Below are 16,635 nucleotides of genomic sequence, written 5' to 3' on the forward strand. Positions count from 1 at the left end.
ATTCATCCTACATTAAACGAATGAGAATTAAGCCAGGAATCACGCTCACTCTCCTAAGCTTTCTGCAGATACATGCCAAGAAATCGATTGATGTGCAGAGCAGTCTGTACTATTGCACACACTCACTTTGGGGAACTACAAAGTTCAGGCTGCTACAAGTCCGCCCGCCCTCCATGTAGAGTCAAGCAGGTACATGATCTCCTGGATCAGAATGTGTCTTCTGGTTGTGCAACTGTGCAATGAGACCTTGCCTGACAAGTAGGGTTTTGAGGCAATACAGCAATTTAAGTACAACAATAAAGACATACTAGATGCTCAACCACTGTAAACAATTGTGCATGCAATTAAAAAGTGCTTATCATCTTGTAAGGCTTCCTATGTCTTATTGCTTAGTCATTCATCCTGAAACAATAAAGTAGATGCTCCTAATTGAGACATAAAAGTAATATAAAATGCAACAACACGGCCACTTTCATTATATGCAGAAAGGAACACCACCACAGATACACAAAAAGGCTGAAAATAGATCCAAGGCTATTTCTAAAGAGACGTTCTCAGGATTGCTGTCATTCCTGTTAATATTTTCTGACATTTATACTTTGGTACTCCCAACAATTTCAGCCAAGGAACAGGATTGCACTGAACAATGTGTACACACACCTATCAAAGCAATATAGTCCCTGGACAGAGTACTTATTGCTGCTAATTGCTTCCTCACTTTACCTGCCAAATGAGACCATTGATCATATTGTCTATTACAAAGTCAAAAAGACGACAAGGAAAATGCTTTTAAAATATCAATACCTTATAGCATAAACCTGGAAAAAGAAGAAACTTCACAAATGACAAAAGAACCATAGAGTATATACATGACCTAACAGAAGAACAGATTTGTCACATGAATAAATGTGGCGTGTTCCAAAAATCCCCAATCTAATACTTCAGAGAAAAAGCAATATCCTCTTCATGGCTCACTGGTACTCCCTGAGGAATGTTGGAAAACATTCTAGTAAGACATGCCTTGGCTGATAATATCATCGCGTTGCTGGGATTTGATTTGATGTTTTCATTCTTTTTTCTTTTTGGTTTCTTGTTGATTTGATTTGTGAGAATGAACACTTGTCTCAAAAACAGGATCTCGGTTACTGAGGAATCTGTTTATTTCAGGCCCTTTTTCCTAACTTGGTATCAGTTGGAACCACTTATTGCTCTTGGTATTTTAGAGGTCTAATTTTAGACCCCATTTTTTCAGATTTTGGTCAGAAGCCCCACTTAGTGTCTCAAAGTAGAAAAAGTGTATTGGACGATTTGCTTTTATCTCTGGTGAGGATCCACAGCTTCTGAAAACATATAGACTTTTTTCCATTGAGTTCAATAGCTTTAGCTCTGGACTTCTGGTTATGACACCAGATTTAGCATCTGTGAAGGACATGAGATGGACATTTGATCCTGGGTTGACTTCACTTACAGCACTTGTTACATGAAGCCTCTGGTTGATTGCTATAAGTCAAGTGTTCATGGCTGCACCAGCTGGGACAAGGCAATTCCACTGCCACCAGTACACAGCATCCCAGCACCTATACAATGCAAAGAAGAGCCAACATAACAGAAATAAAAGAGACTGAACCCCACCTTCTCCTGACACTTGGCTCAAAGTCCATGTAAGTCCACCAAATCCTGACTTAGCTCCATACCACCAAGACAACAAGCACAGCAAGAAACCTTCTAGGGACTAGCTTTGCATAAAAGTGTCTGTTTTTTGACAAGAAAAGCAAAAACTTTCCCGTAATAAGGAGATGCCATCTTAGATATCAGTGGCAAGTCTTACCCTCAGGAAAAAGGTACCAGGGCTTGCTTCTCATTCGAAAACCAGATCTTTAAACCACCATAGTTCCCAAGGCACTGATACTATGCTGGGTTCTCTGCTGCTTCATTCTCCACACTGTCCCTCAAGCTGCAGAGCAGCATGGGCCAGTGCCCCAGGACATGGCTCTGCTTTTTCCTCTCACCAGAACACCTGAACATTTCACAAGCTGGAAGTTGGGAGTCTCTCAGGGGCTTTCCCATGCACCAGCAGCACTCACTGGTGAGGGCTGGGCTTGGTTTGTGTTTGCCACACAAAAGGCAAGAGCTGTTGACAAGCATAATAGCCTCCTCAGGGGTGCTTGCTAAGAAGCGTGCATATGCTAAAGATGGCATTACACTAAGGCAGGAAGAAAAGTCCAGTTTGGAGTACAACTGTGTTTTAACTAATTTACCTGCTGCTATTTTCCTTTGTTATTGCAACTATCATGTCTCTGAGGCATCATCTGTTGGGTTGCTTATATGCCACAGGTACCTTTTCCCCTCCCAAGAGGGGAGGGCAAATGGACCACTGAGAACTAACAAGTGCTGGGAAGGAAAACACTGAAGGCCCCATTTATAACCAGAGGAGAAGGGGTGGTAGAGAGGATTACTTGCATGGAATTCAGCTTGGGTTTTCAAATCTGTATTTATAGGTTTGGAAAGAGACAAGAACAAAAACTTTAAAATAGTTATTAGGGGTTTTATGGAAACTGGATGAATGGATGATTTAAATGGGAAGCCAAATAAATATATATATTTAAAAAAAAAAAAAAAAAAGGAAGATAATTTAAGCCTGGCAGGAGACCTTAGGATCTTGAAATAATAAAGCTAAAAAATATTAAAATAAAGCTTTTGAAAAGTGACACAAAGCCTCTGTAGCCTAGTGACTCTTCCATCTTATCAGTAGAGATGATGTCCTTGAATCAAGGGACAACAATTGCAGCTGTACTGCCCTCATATTAATCATTATTAACACAAACTATGCTGTCCTATGCATTGCACTCTAACCACAGCAATACAGTCAAATAAACCATCTACTAAGCACAAAGATGGCATTTGAAAGAGAAGATTAAATCATCCGAAAATAACACCAAGTTATATTCACCGAGTGGCTTCTCCCACTTTGCTTTATCTAGTAAGCCATGCATATGCATTTAAGTCCTTAGATGGTCACAACGGTGCCTGTACTAACCACAGAAATATCCCTGCAGTGGTGACCCAATGTTATTTGGAGCTGTGTCTGCAGAGCTTCTGTAGCTGGACACCTCTCAAAACCAACCTACAATCCATGGGGGAAATGGAAAGTTCCTTGCTCTCATCCCTTTTCTAGAAAAATCAGACACCTACTCAAAGCAGTGACTGGGGCTTCTTTGTATCGGAACACCTGCAGTTTGAATGATGCCACTGTCTTTCTGTAAAAAATAATAATAATAAAAAAATTTTTTAAAAAAGTGTTGGCAATGAGCAGAGAGCCAGACTGATAGACAAAGCTGATAATCCTTTTGATGCAAACAGGTTTGATGCCAGCAAAAGTGAACCCCTAGTGAAGTTTCAAAAACATCTTACAAAAACAGCAGTAGCTGTAAGGTGAGATTTATTAATTCAAGTAACTAAATAATGTAGACATCCTCAGTCTGTCATGCACTGATAAATAGGGGAAACTGAGGCAAAGGCCAGTGAAGAAATTTGTCAAACAGCAGGAACAAACCCAGAACATCTGACTCACATGCTTGTTCTCATTTGGCTAATGCTCCTTCACATGAGCCAAATCCTGGTTCTGGTCTCATTGAAGCCAATGGTAAAACTTTCATATATGTGAATGGAGCAAAGATTTGAGACTTCAGCCTATCATCTGCACTTTATAGGTTGGTGTCTTTATAGATGTGGCAGATATTTCATTCTGCTCTGTGGTTCAGCCATCTGAACAGTGCTATGTATATTTAGGACACAATGAGAAAAACAAATAGCAATTAAAACAAAAAAAAAAAAAAAGAAAAACCACCTCTTTCTTCCATATGGAAGATTTTAGTATTTTGAATAGCAAAATTACTCTTCTTCATTTATGGCACTTCCACAGAGAGATCAGTTGCTTGTAACCATTAGCAGCAACAAAGGCTGAATTCATTCTCCCAGAAGTTTGCTACAGCAGCAGAGCAGCTCCTCACAGCCACAGGAGACAACAGCTCCTGCCCATCCGTTCCACCCACAAGAGACACTGCTGTGCTTGGTTCTCTCTTCGGTCACAACACCCTTTTCACATGAGACACAAAACTCTAATCCTGTCCATTCAGTAGGGTGCTGGCTGACTACCAGTCTGTACTCCTGGGGTCCCATTGTATATCTTTGCTGCTTGCTCCACAACCTACTCCAAGATTAATCCAGATGTCAGGGGCCAGTGCTCTGTCACATCAGAGGCAATGGTCTCCATTCAGAGTGGGCTGTTTGCTATCCCTCAGTGGAGCAGGGAGCACAGCCTCACCCTCCTCCCTGCCCTTTGACATCTGAGCATTGGTCCCAGAGAACGTGACAGTGGCTTTGGCCATCTCCTCTTAATGGAGCAGAGAAATGGGGAGCTCAGACTCTGGCCATGTTCCCTGAGACCTAGCCTTACTTAGGTTTTTGTCAGCCATTACATGCTGTAAGGCTTTTCTAAACTATCAGCAGGTGTCTGCTATTGTCTTTGAAAAGAAAGCAGCAAGAAAGCTTTAAAGCTTATCCAGGCAAAAAGATGGAAGATTTGAAGATCTGGTCCCATCTGTGCACCACCTGCAATGGAGGAAAGAAGGAGGAAATGCATATTCTGTAAAGCTTGCCTCTTCTCCAGTCCCCTCATGCCATCAGTGGCAGAAACACTGATGGTTCAGTCAGGGGTTTGCTCCAAAACGCTCTACCTTCCCAACAAATGCTCAACTATTTTGTTCCAGCCTATACACCAGTGAGCAACACCACCACTTGGCTATGGAACATGGAGAAAAAAAAGAGTTTATTGTGAACAAACCCTGGTAAGATTGAAAAATCATTGTCTGTTGTAATAATCGCGCTTTTTGATGCTCATTTCCTAAACTTTCCTTTTTAAGGTAGAAGTTTTCCGTACCTTGTCCCTCCTCATAGATGTCTTCTGTCTCCTTTCTTTTGAAAAGGCTCCTTTGAAAAAATCTCATTAGTCAGTTTTGGGAGGATGAACAAAGCACGAGGCTTCCTCCAGTGATAAGAAAGCAATTGTTACAAAGTTGGGAGAAAACAATCATAAATGATACATTTTAAGAAAACTGAACTCTGACACTTCTTAATTAGTTATCTGTAAATAGTCAGATACCTTGAATCTATGTCAGCATCTATGCCAGTTGAATTAGTTCAAAAGAGTTAGCTCTATCTGCCATACTCTCAATACTTTTCCAAAGAAGCCAAAAAGATAACTGCTGAACTAGGCATATTCTTCCTGAATAAGGGATGCAGAGGAGGGCTGGCAGGCTGCTGCCACAGAAGACCACGTTTTGAATAGTTTGTTTGAAGTCAACACTAGACAAGTCTAAAGGGAGTTCTCTCCCTGACACAGGAGGAAGGGGAAGTATGTCCTGCATCATAATTTTAATTTTTGCATACATAATTTGCACCATCCTAAACTCTAATCAGCTAAGATAATAATAAGCAGCCTTCAGCTCAACCATTTTGGAGTCACTTTTCGTGAAATAAATACAACAATCACAACAGCATCACATCTTACTGTTTTGGGCTGTCCCACACCTCCCACAGAGAAGGGACGCATCAGCTACTTGGTTGGACAGTCCCTTCTAGGCACCTTCTGAAAACTCAAAAGCAAGAGCGGATTCAGTGTAACTACTTGCCTCAACCAGTCTGGAAAGGATGGGCAGGCAGGGGCAAGATTGCTTTACTTATAATGGATTAAAATAGAACTGAGAGGGAACAGATCCTTACTGAGGATGAGGCTTGATCACCAAGAGTTCACATCAACAATCTCGTTGTACATGGTGTCTCCTGTTCTTATAGGTGAGGATCCAGTAAGCACATTGCCTAGGTTTAGTCCCAAAATGAAGACGCATACAGACACAACTTTTCCTGTTACCTCTCTGTTCCTATATACAGAATACCTGAGGCAACCACCAGTAGCTTCACTTGAGTCAAACTATGTCATAACGTGATGCTGAACACAGTCCGTGTTTCATTCAGCCCTTCAAAGGAACCTTGACCTTGCAGGTCAGCAAGGTAGAGCTGGCACAAAGCAAGGGAAGGGAACTTCCACCTCAACTGTTCTCCCACCAAAAGCCCCATTTCATCCCACCAGTTCCCATATTCTCAGAGTGAGGAGATGTAGGTGAGAATACTCTTCATCTGCCCCAGGATAGATGGTTTCAGTCACTGAAAAGTTCAGACTCAAACAAAACAGTATGCCTATGTGCAAACACCCTCACAAAACACTCCAAATACTCCCAAACCCAAATGACATCAAGAGTTTCTTTAATTATTATATTTTTAAATCCTTGATTTTCTTGTGGTGGGGGCCTCAGAACCACTGGAGACCTTGGGGGTGGAGGAGTGCCAAAGACAATTGTGGCCTGGGAATATTTGCCAGCTGGACTATAAGATTTATTTTTGGTTCTCAGTTCTTTTCTTTCTGTTCTCCTTGCAGATACTGCTTTCTGGCTCGCTAGGATCTGCAAATGCAGATCCCTACAAACTGCAGACCCAGACTGTTCTAGGGTGTCTGTCCCTGAAACTGAGCGGGCTAATGCAACAGTGAGCAGCAATTTCATATATCAGGAAACCTGTCTTTTTGCAAACTGCTCTCGCTAGCCACAATTCCTATCTAACTTCAAAGGCTCAGTTTTGCTCTTGTTTATACCCATTCAGCTTTAACAGCTACTGCTGATTTATATGAGGAACACTGTTTGAAATCTGGGATTCATTTCCGATTCTAAAGAAAAAAAAAAAAAAAAAAACAAAAGCAACACACACTTTGAATCCAGCTGTCTTGCAGGCTTAAATTCTGGTCCGCATTTTTTCCTTTCAATGCCACAGCCTTCTCTTATCTTTCTGTCTACTTCCAATTTTCAGAAAACTACTGAAATTCTAACTATGTGAATATACATCATATAAAACAATCACAAAGACTGTGTTGGTTCAATAGCTTCCTACCTATCCTTCCTACTTTGAAGGAAAATCCTCCGATTGTGTGACACAGCAAAGAATACCTTGCAAGCGTGACCAGAATTCTGCCCACAAGTGGGTAAGTGCTGCAGGAGCTGATCCCCAAGGCTGCTGCTCCCCATGAAGATGCGCACGAGTGTCTTAAACTCAATCCCTAGCTGAAGTGCCAGCACAAAGCACCAAGAACCATCTTTTGAAAACAGCTAATAATATGGGGTGTGATGTGCAAGGTGTTGATAGATTCAGGAGAAACTGTGGCTGAAGGAGATGAGCTCCTACACAAACTACCTCACAAGGAACTCAGCCCTCATGCTCTCAGAACAAGATATGAGATAGCATAGGAGGACAACCTGAAAATACCCATACACTGCAACTCTTGCAAAAGACGCTCTATGGCCATTTGGAAATCAATTACCTGCCATGTCCTTTCTTAACTCTCTCATCTTTTCCTCATGAGTCAGCTCCTGCAGTACCTGAAGCAAAATAGATCCACAGTTCAGTTAAGAGATATCTTGTCCTATACACTGGTTTTATCTTTGGTAACCAGAGCTGGCTAGCTAGCTAAAAAAACAGATGAGTTTCAGAAAAGCAAAGACTTGCTGGAAGGCAAAGTCTAGATGAGCATTCCATAGCACAGCATATGCATCTTACCTCCACCCCAATTTTTCCCCAATGACTTGATCTATTTCCCCAACGGCTTGATCTATTAACAGGACACAGTATGCAAAACACTGGGAACCCATGGTCTTCTTTTGAGACTTTGTCTTATTCTTCATCTAAATCAGGGTGTTCTTCTGTAACCTTACTGGAAGTGCCTCAGTTTCACAATACTTCAGTCACTCCTTTCAGACAAAATGAAAATACTCTGTCATCTGGGTATACCAGAAACATCAAATGAAGCAAACAGCTTGCATGAACAAAAGCAGAAGAATACTACATATGTGCTGTCCAAATTATTTGGCAAACAACAATTGTACTAGGAAAGAACAGATCAATGAGGGGAAAAAAAATATATATATATAGTTATTTCCTCATTAATATTGTTCTTACTAACTTGACTGACTTTGCTAAGAATAATTTGACTGGAACATGGCACTTAAACTGTTCAAAACTTCCAGTTTTGAGTTGCTCTTCAAACAAGGCTTTTGTCAAAATTGATTTGTTTTGCTGGATTGGGGAACCAGAACTATACTTTAGCATTGTACTTGTAAGAAGCAAACTTCCTATTTGCTCACTGCTCATCTTGTGTTCCTTCTCTTTGTTTTAGACTTCTTCCCTGGTATTTCTGTCCACCCTGAAATCCTAAAGTGCAATGACAGGGTAAGATACCAAGTGTCCTACATGGATAATCAGAACACAAACAATTACAGCAGAAGTTGCTTGCTAACCTCCTGCCACTCAACAAGAGAACTAAACTCTAAAGAAGGCTTCCCCTCATTTTTCCTTTTCCTCTACTCCGTACAGCATCAACATGCATTGTTTGACTTGCAGAAGCTCTTCCATCTGGGTCACATATCTATGGGTGATACCAGAACAGGATTAAATACCTTAGCAAGAATCAGGGGGGTTGCACTGCATGCTTCTTCAGAGCAAAGCACCTAATGGCAATGCAGGATCCTTAAGCAGGATTTGCACACACAGGCTACATCAGCAGCCACTACACCCTCTGTACTGTTGCTGCTTAGACAGCAGACTTCCCTACCATCTTCTTTGGTCTTTTTCTTTTCCTTCCCAAGATCTGTTGTCAGAAGAAGGGAGTTCAGAGCTTCTTTCTCTCTACCAGTGGGTCAGTTTCACTCTGTTGCATTAATGGGAATTGCAGGTGTACTTCAGCTCAAACACTAATTTCTTCAAACAGCAGAGAAAAGGCTACATGCACTTGGGGAGGAAGAACATACATCCGTTTGTGCAATCTTAGCTTTCAAGGGGAAATGTGCAGTGGAAAAAGAAGGAATGATAGAGGAAATTAAATTAAAATGCAGGAAAAAGAATATTAGTAACAGAAGGGAACTTTTACCTGTGGTGCTGGCCAAAATGCTTTCAAGATGCTCTGTGAGAATGCACGGGTGGACAGGAAGGCCAGCAGACTATCTAAATACGATGCTGAGTTGGAGGGTTCTGGAGAAATTGTCCTATTTCTACAGTCTAAGAGAACTTAGCACCTCAGTCCAGCTCTGACCTTGGCGAGGGGTCTCTTGTCCCTTGTTTGGGCTGGCAGGAGCTCAGCCCAGAGCCTGGCAGGACAGCCCTTAAGGCATTCTCGCAGTATCTCTCTGCTCTCCTGCCAAATGGTCTGGGGCACGTTGAAAGGCACCGCAAGTGAAGAGCACTCTGAACAATGTGGCATGAGTGTGTTCTGGTAAGATTTTCCTAGGTACTGTGTGATAAAGAACATGGAAGGTTGTTTCCACTTACAGACCAAGCTGTTTGCTCAGACCTACAGAACTGACCTCCCCAAGCTCAAGCAGACCTCACAAGGGCACTCACTGTGTACAAGCTGTCATCTCCACAGCAAGCTGGCTGGAAACCGCACCTCTCCTGGTTTTGTTCTCATCTTCTCATGCTTCTTGACGCATTCCAGGCTGACTTTCCATTTTGATCAAGACAATAGTGTTTATCACACCACCATAAAGAACATAGGACCAAGAGACCCAGCCTGGCAAATCCCTTTTAGCATTGACAGAATTATTAATCACCAACAATTTACACCACAAGGATCTCAAACAAGCTTCCAGTCCTTCTGGCCCTCTAATGATGCTCTTCTCTGCCCTCTGAGAGTCTTGCCTTTACCTTGGCTCTGGCTCAATCCCTGTTCCCCAAGCTTTTCACCACATGGTCAGCCTGCTTCTCACCCAGCCTGCTCTGCCCTTCTCTCCACTCTGGTTAGTTGGTACCTCGCGAGGATTGATTAGATCACATTGAAGTAGCTCTTGTCCCAGCTGGCTCTTTACCCCAGTGTACCTAGACAGCACCAGTTCTCTCTCTGCCTTGGGTTCCTTTTGGGATCTGTTTTCCTTCATTATGCTTTCCTGTCCCATTAACTCCCAAATGCTACCAGCCTGCACTCAATTTCCAGAGCCTTTCTGCTGTGCACAGCAGCTCCATTTCCAGGTATCTTACCAGTACCTTGTACAGTGGCATTAAAACATCCCTATCGCCGCAGGTCACTTGCCTAATACACCTGGGCTGCATCTGGACTGGTAGATTTTTGCCCCTCTACGACCACCGAAGTTTGAACATCCAAAGCTGCACCACTGATGTTTCAGTTTGTTTTAAAAATGAGAAATTGCTAAAACCCCAACCACACATAACTGATTGTATGAAAACTATTTTCCTAACCCTTTTTCATTTCTTCCCGTAAGTTCACTGGGGGTGGCAAGGTTTCTTATATGGACACCAGCCCTGTCAATAAAACTTGGCAGGTTTCACACCACTTATTGCTCTTAGGCCAGCACAAGGCTTCATGACATCAGTAGCTTCCACCCATATCAATGAGATGAGGAAAATAATTTCTTCTGTTAGCAATGACCTTCCAAGTTAGTGTGCTTGCAAAGCATACTAAGTGCTAAGAGTCTTTTTTTACTTCATTGATTTTACCAAATCATTGTCAGGATTTCTGGTAATAGGTTCATTAGTCTCACAACAAGGAGATGACGAACATATCCACCAAGAAGAAACCACGAGGAACTGCAAAGAACTCAGAGGACATGAGAGTGGTGTGATTTAAATGACAGATCAGCTTGGGGCACAGGTGTGCTGCACAGCATTCCTCTCCCCTCTGCACTGTTATAAATTGGGATGCAATTAGGACTACTTCGATCTGACATAACTGACCAGCCCCCAGCCTGATCATGGACACTGCCCATTTCTGGGCTCCGTGCACAGAATTCATTCTTGACGATCACACTGTTTTGTCCCTTAGCTCTCTGTAGTTCAGCTCACCACATGCTGTTGACTTTCACCTAAACAAGCTCAGTTACTTCTATTGTCCACTCTCATCTCTGCTGATCAGTATCGCCTTTAGCACCACTCATTCATATCAGAGAGAAAAAAGTTTAAGATGTAGAGGGGATGCCCACATGGGGCTAACACAGTCCTGCAGTAGATGCCCCTGAATCTGGAATGACACATCAGTGCTCTGTTCTACTTGGGTAATTTAGTACTGCTGCAAGACACAGAGAAGCAGCCCAATGCAGGGCCACGCTCATGTGTGGAGCTACAGGCTCCATGGGACACTGTGCTGTATGGTACAGGTACAAGCGTTTGTTCAGAGCTGGTTCAGCTCTCTCTAACCTGGCGCTGCTTCAGCTGGTACACACCAGCCCACCCAGCTGCTCTGTAGTATCCTCCAGAACTGGGGGTGTTTTAATAGGTAAGTTTTATGGGAATGATCTGTTTTGTCCTGAATTCTCTATATGGCTAAGTTGTTTCTCTCTTTGTCTTTCTGGGCGATCACCATGAAATGGATAAAAAGCCAACTGAAAACTCGCCAGCCTTTGCATTATCTGAGGTCACTATTTTATAATTTTTGTCAATTTCATGTCATTCCCACCATCTGCAAGTGGCTATACTAGCAGAAAAGACATGTCCCTTGATCAAGACACCTGATTATAATGCAAAACAGTAAAAACACATGTTCATAGAAATTATGCCTTACATTCTCAAGTAAAGAGAGGAAACTTTGACTACAGTTTACTGTCAACAAGAAAACCAATAAAAATAGTACCGCAATAACTATTGCTCATATCACTGTATTGTAACCTCTTTAAGACGTAGATTGTTTAATACTTGGAATTCATATGGCAACAACCACATTTAGCCGTGTTTTATTTCTTGCATAGTTCATGTTTCACTCACCCATATCTACATCCTACTGGAACATTTCAAAAGTATTAGCTATTCATTTCTTGTATGTAGTACTAGCAAATGCAAATCACAACAAACTCCGCTGCTTATCTTAAAATCCAGAAGAGACCGGAATATGGCTAGAGAAAGAGGCCCCAAGTTCAGGGGATTCAGCTAGACCATCTGTGCTGTTCTCTTCCCATGGTCATGCCTAATGTTTTTCTGAAACTACACCTGCATGCCAAACTGGACAGATTCACATCCTCATGACCGGAGAGAAGCACAGTTTTAACACTCTCATGCAATCTTCTCTGGCTTGCTTTTGCTATTTGTAGTATCACTAAGGAAACAAAACCTAAGACTGGTGATCTCTATTCAACATGCGCCTGCCCCAGATGTGATCTCAGCTAACTTGGGTATCACTTAACTCTAGCCCATTCTTTCCTATACAAATACCCATGAAATAGGTTTAATTGGAAGGTAAGCAATGATAGCTGTGACTCTGAGTAGCTTTTTATATCCTGTACATAAAGAGCTACTGTGACCTCTAATGGCAGCCTGCCAAGCCTTTGGAACTACAGTACCTGCAACGCTAAGCAAAGTGCATCGTATATTTGCTGTAAAAACAACAAATCACACCTAGCACTTGCTAGAAGGTCTCACAGCACTTTACAACAGTGGGATGTAATTATCCACTGGACATGGAGGCAGAAGGATATGATGTGACTCACTTAAGATCATGCACCTGGTCTGGAACAGCCACCAAGGATGCAGCTCAGGGCTGCTGAGCCCCAATTCAAGGTTTCTCCAAGTGAACCTGACAATAAGGCAGACTAGACTAGATATGAATACTGCCAATTCTGTCCTAAATCTATGTTCTGCTCTACCCTTCCATGGCAGCTGTCACTCTCTTTTCAAATCATTCACCTTCATTTCTGAATAATATTATCACTGTGTGCCAATGCCTATGAGTTGACAAGGATTTTGGATAAATTTTTCATGGCAATATCAACAGATCACAATTAGCAGTTCTCTGATCTTGACCTTTTTATGCACTTATCCTCATAATTCAGCTGTTTATTAGGGATATGTGACCTTAACTAATTTAGAGGTGGAAAACTGAGGGAAGGATTCACACTCAAGGACAAGCTCCATGATCACCTTCACAGATACAAGTTCACTCACACTCTGGATGCGGATTGAAATTCAACTGATTCACATAGGCAAAGAAACACAAGGCATGCAGGGCAAAACTTCGGTTTATACTCAGAGAGACCAGAGGCACAAGTAAGCTACCATGCACCAGCTGATCTGGGCAAGCCATCTCTAAAGACTCTCAGCAAATGGGAAGTAGTAAGACTGAGGTTAGTATGCAATAAAGGAAGTTTCACTAAGGCAGCATGACCTTCCGTGACGAGAGAGCTGAGCACCTGCGTTGAGACAATTACCATGACTCAGATGCCATGCCACAGCAATGCAAGCATTGATCCAAATCCAAGTATTTTTCTTATAGTCACAAAAGAAGCTCAGAGCACAACGTGCAGAACTGATGTTTCCCAGAACCTCAATTACTAAGCCTGCATTCCCCTTCTTCACTTGATAATGAAAAATGACATTCAGGTGCATTGTTTTATCAGAAAACCAGTATTTCTCTAGTTGCTCCAACATGGCAGTTTTTAAAGTTTCATTCTTTTAAACAACTTGTGAAAGGATCAAATCTGTACTAATACAGATTTGCAATAATGAACCTTGGAAAGGATGCTTTTTAGAAATTAACTTGCCAAAAAAAAAAAATCAGCTATGTATAACTAAATCCCCTGTTTTTCACTGCACAGTTTCTTGGACTTCAGAAGTAAATATATTGTAGGCCATGTTGTACAGACTAGACAGAACTTCAATCTAGTTACTCCTATGCCAGACAAAACTTCTTGTCATAGGATTTTCCATCGTACCAAAGCACTTATGCAATGTCTTGAATGGGAAATATAGAAGAGCTTCAGACAACTGAGAACCATTATTACACCTTGCAGTATAAAGCTGTTCTGCCCAGGTAAGTAACCAGTTGGAAGAAAGCAAGCCTGAGATTTCTGGTGACATTTGGGTTCATAATGCGTATTCCATAGCATGTGCACATCTAAGCAGGGCTCAGACTCACAGTCTCCTGTGTCAAACACTAAGAGAACTGTGATTTATATCAGTCAGAAGTCAGATGCTTTTGTCACAACACTAAGCTATATGAGGCCATAAATTGTCTGATGCCATGAATTGTCTAGTACCAGTATATAAAGCATATGCTAAATGGTATTATACACTTCATTATTTACATATATTCCTTAGTGTTTGGGGGAACTTAACACCCAAGAGCTCGCTGTGAAATCTACCCTTACTACAGAGAATGTACGTGCCCTTCCTATGAGTCAATTCCCTGGTCAAAGTTGAATTTTAGACAAGGTTTTCTCAACCAAAATACAGCCATTACTGTTGAATCTTCCAGAAATCCAAACCTGGAAGTTTCCATAGATATTGCAAGAAAGTAAACAGAATGATGGTAGCAATTCCAGCAGTTGCCAGTTCCAACATCCATCCATACTGCTCTCCAGTCTGCTCTAGCCCAGCAAATAGGCACACAGGGCAGTCTGGTTTGAGACAGACCTCAGGCTTTGCCAGGAACGTGCAGTAATCCCAACAAATTAAAATTCTTCAGGCCCCATCAGAAACATGCTTTAGTTAAAGATTCAAACTTACTTCGAGCATACAAAAACTGGCAGGTCTTGTAGCAAACTTACCCTGAGCGGCAGGCAGTGAGTGGCCGGCAGGACAGGGTGAAATTAGTGCAAGTTTCTATAGAACATGTGTCTGTTGATATAGGTTTCGGTGTGCCTAGGTATGGAATAATTTAATTCCCAGAAAGCTCTGCCACACAGTTTCAGGCAGGGAACCCCTACATTGGTGAGAAAGGACCTGTGACATCAAAAGCCCAGGAACATTAGCTCTACAGAAATGGGACAAGCAACTTTAGTTCAACAGCAACACAACGGAATGGGGCAACTTGGACAAGTATCTATTAAAATTCTATTTTGCACTGCATGCCCAGAGCAGCTAGTGCATACAATCAGGTGGCCACATAGTGAAAGAAAGCTTAGAAAAGCTCAGAAAAGCTTACCTTTGGGTTTCAGGTGTGCTCTAGCTGCAGAGATCCTCCACAATGCAACACCTGCCCAGTTGACATTAACCGTTTCAGGTATTCTGCCCAAGACACACAGGTACAAATTATGGGACACAGCCTGAAAAAGCAAAGAACCCCTAGGCATCAAAGGTGAAAGCTGATTTCCCTCTGTCTCTCTTGTTACAGATGACATCTCCACCCAATTTCTCCCACATCTTGTTCTTGGTCTGGCTGACATTTGCATCACTTGGCACATACCTGAAGCCAAAGTGGTGCATCAAATGTATATTCTTCAATGGTTATCAACAGGCTTTTTCACAACAGTGACGTTGAATAAATGCCCTCAATAGCTTCTGGTTTACATGTGAGTTGACGGCACTATGACACTTCCAGGCAGTATTAAATACCTCATAGAACTGGACCAATAGCCAGGGCACAGATCTGGCACACAGAAAATAATAAGTGGAATATCTCCTCGTTACCACAGCAACTTGAAAAACACAAGTGAAAACAGTGCATATCCCCACAGAATTGCTGAGGATGAACAGACATACACTTTTGAAATATTGAAACAAATACTATAATGATGCTTCGGAATTGCAGAATAAATCCTACTTCATGCAGACGTGAATGTCAGAAAGCCAGATGTTGTCTATTGATACGGAAACTTCCTATAATCCCCTAAAATCTGTTGGATACCATACAGGGAACTGATTGTACCAAAGCTTAAAGGAACAAGAACAGCACACACGGTTACACAACTAAACATGGGGAAATACTGATTGCATTACACAACTTAATCAAGCCTTTGCACATTTTAAAATTATTAATTTACTTTTACGGATTGTGTAGTAGAGACTTCACCCTACTATCTTAGCGGGCTTGATCCAGAGATCACTGAAGTCAAGAGAAAGAACTCCACTAACTCTGGTGAGCTTTGGCTCAAGGCTTCAGGCAAGACCGTGGTTGCCCCAAGGGAGTTAATGAATCACTTCTAGCTGAAGTAAGAGGAGGCTTAAAGACAGTAGTTTGATAATCTCTTTGAGTGCACCGATTCAGACTTGACAATACTCTTGGTGGAAGACCAGAGTTTTGCAGATATTACACAAACCCATCTAGGACCTAGGGGGTTTTCTGATGTTGATATCTGTCTTTTACTATATTTCAGAAGTAATTTGTTTATGTATAAAATGAGCTTTCCCCAAATAAAAATGCTTTTCATGCCTATTGAAACTTTATGATAAAACAAACATTCCTGGCTAGTATTGTGGACCTCCCTCTGATACATACAAGCATCTAGACTCTTAATTAATAATGCTTTTTAGCTTTCTCTTCGGTCTTGTAGTACCAGCCCTAATACTTGGAATTTAGCAACAATCAGAAAAGACTATTTAATAAGGAAACATATTCCTCAGTTTCAAAATAAACTAAGGATAATTATGTATAGAGAAAACCTCTTAAAACTAGAGATGCATTTTATTAATATTGACACAGTATCAGATTAGATACCTCTGTAGTACCTCTGCATTACAGAGGCGCTACAAGAAAATATCTGAAGACTATAACAAACACGTTATGTTCATACAGCTCCATATTATTATGTATGAAACAAA

The 16,635-nt window shown here is 41.6% G+C and overlaps 1 protein-coding gene across 3 annotated transcripts in view; it reads right to left on the reverse strand.

Annotated features, from left to right (window-relative positions):
* OSTN (osteocrin) overlaps positions 1 to 16,635 on the reverse strand; it is a 101,032-nt gene that overhangs the window by 41,523 nt on the left and 42,874 nt on the right. Inside the window, exons 1-2 of one of the 3 annotated variants that reach the window (XM_065844974.2) lie at positions 9,029 to 9,213; positions 7,427 to 7,484 (exon numbers count right to left, since the gene is read on the reverse strand). The exons of 1 other annotated variant lie outside the window; for it this stretch is intronic. The gene's annotated coding sequence lies outside the window, so the exon portion shown is untranslated. Of the gene's footprint in view, positions 1 to 7,426; positions 7,485 to 9,028; positions 9,214 to 16,635 lie in introns of those variants that run through there. One more of the 3 variants, XM_065844973.2, reaches the window with a different exon arrangement.

The sequence above is a fragment of the Patagioenas fasciata genome, chromosome 9 (assembly GCF_037038585.1).
Source record: "Patagioenas fasciata isolate bPatFas1 chromosome 9, bPatFas1.hap1, whole genome shotgun sequence".
Lineage (NCBI taxonomy): Eukaryota > Metazoa > Chordata > Aves > Columbiformes > Columbidae > Patagioenas > Patagioenas fasciata.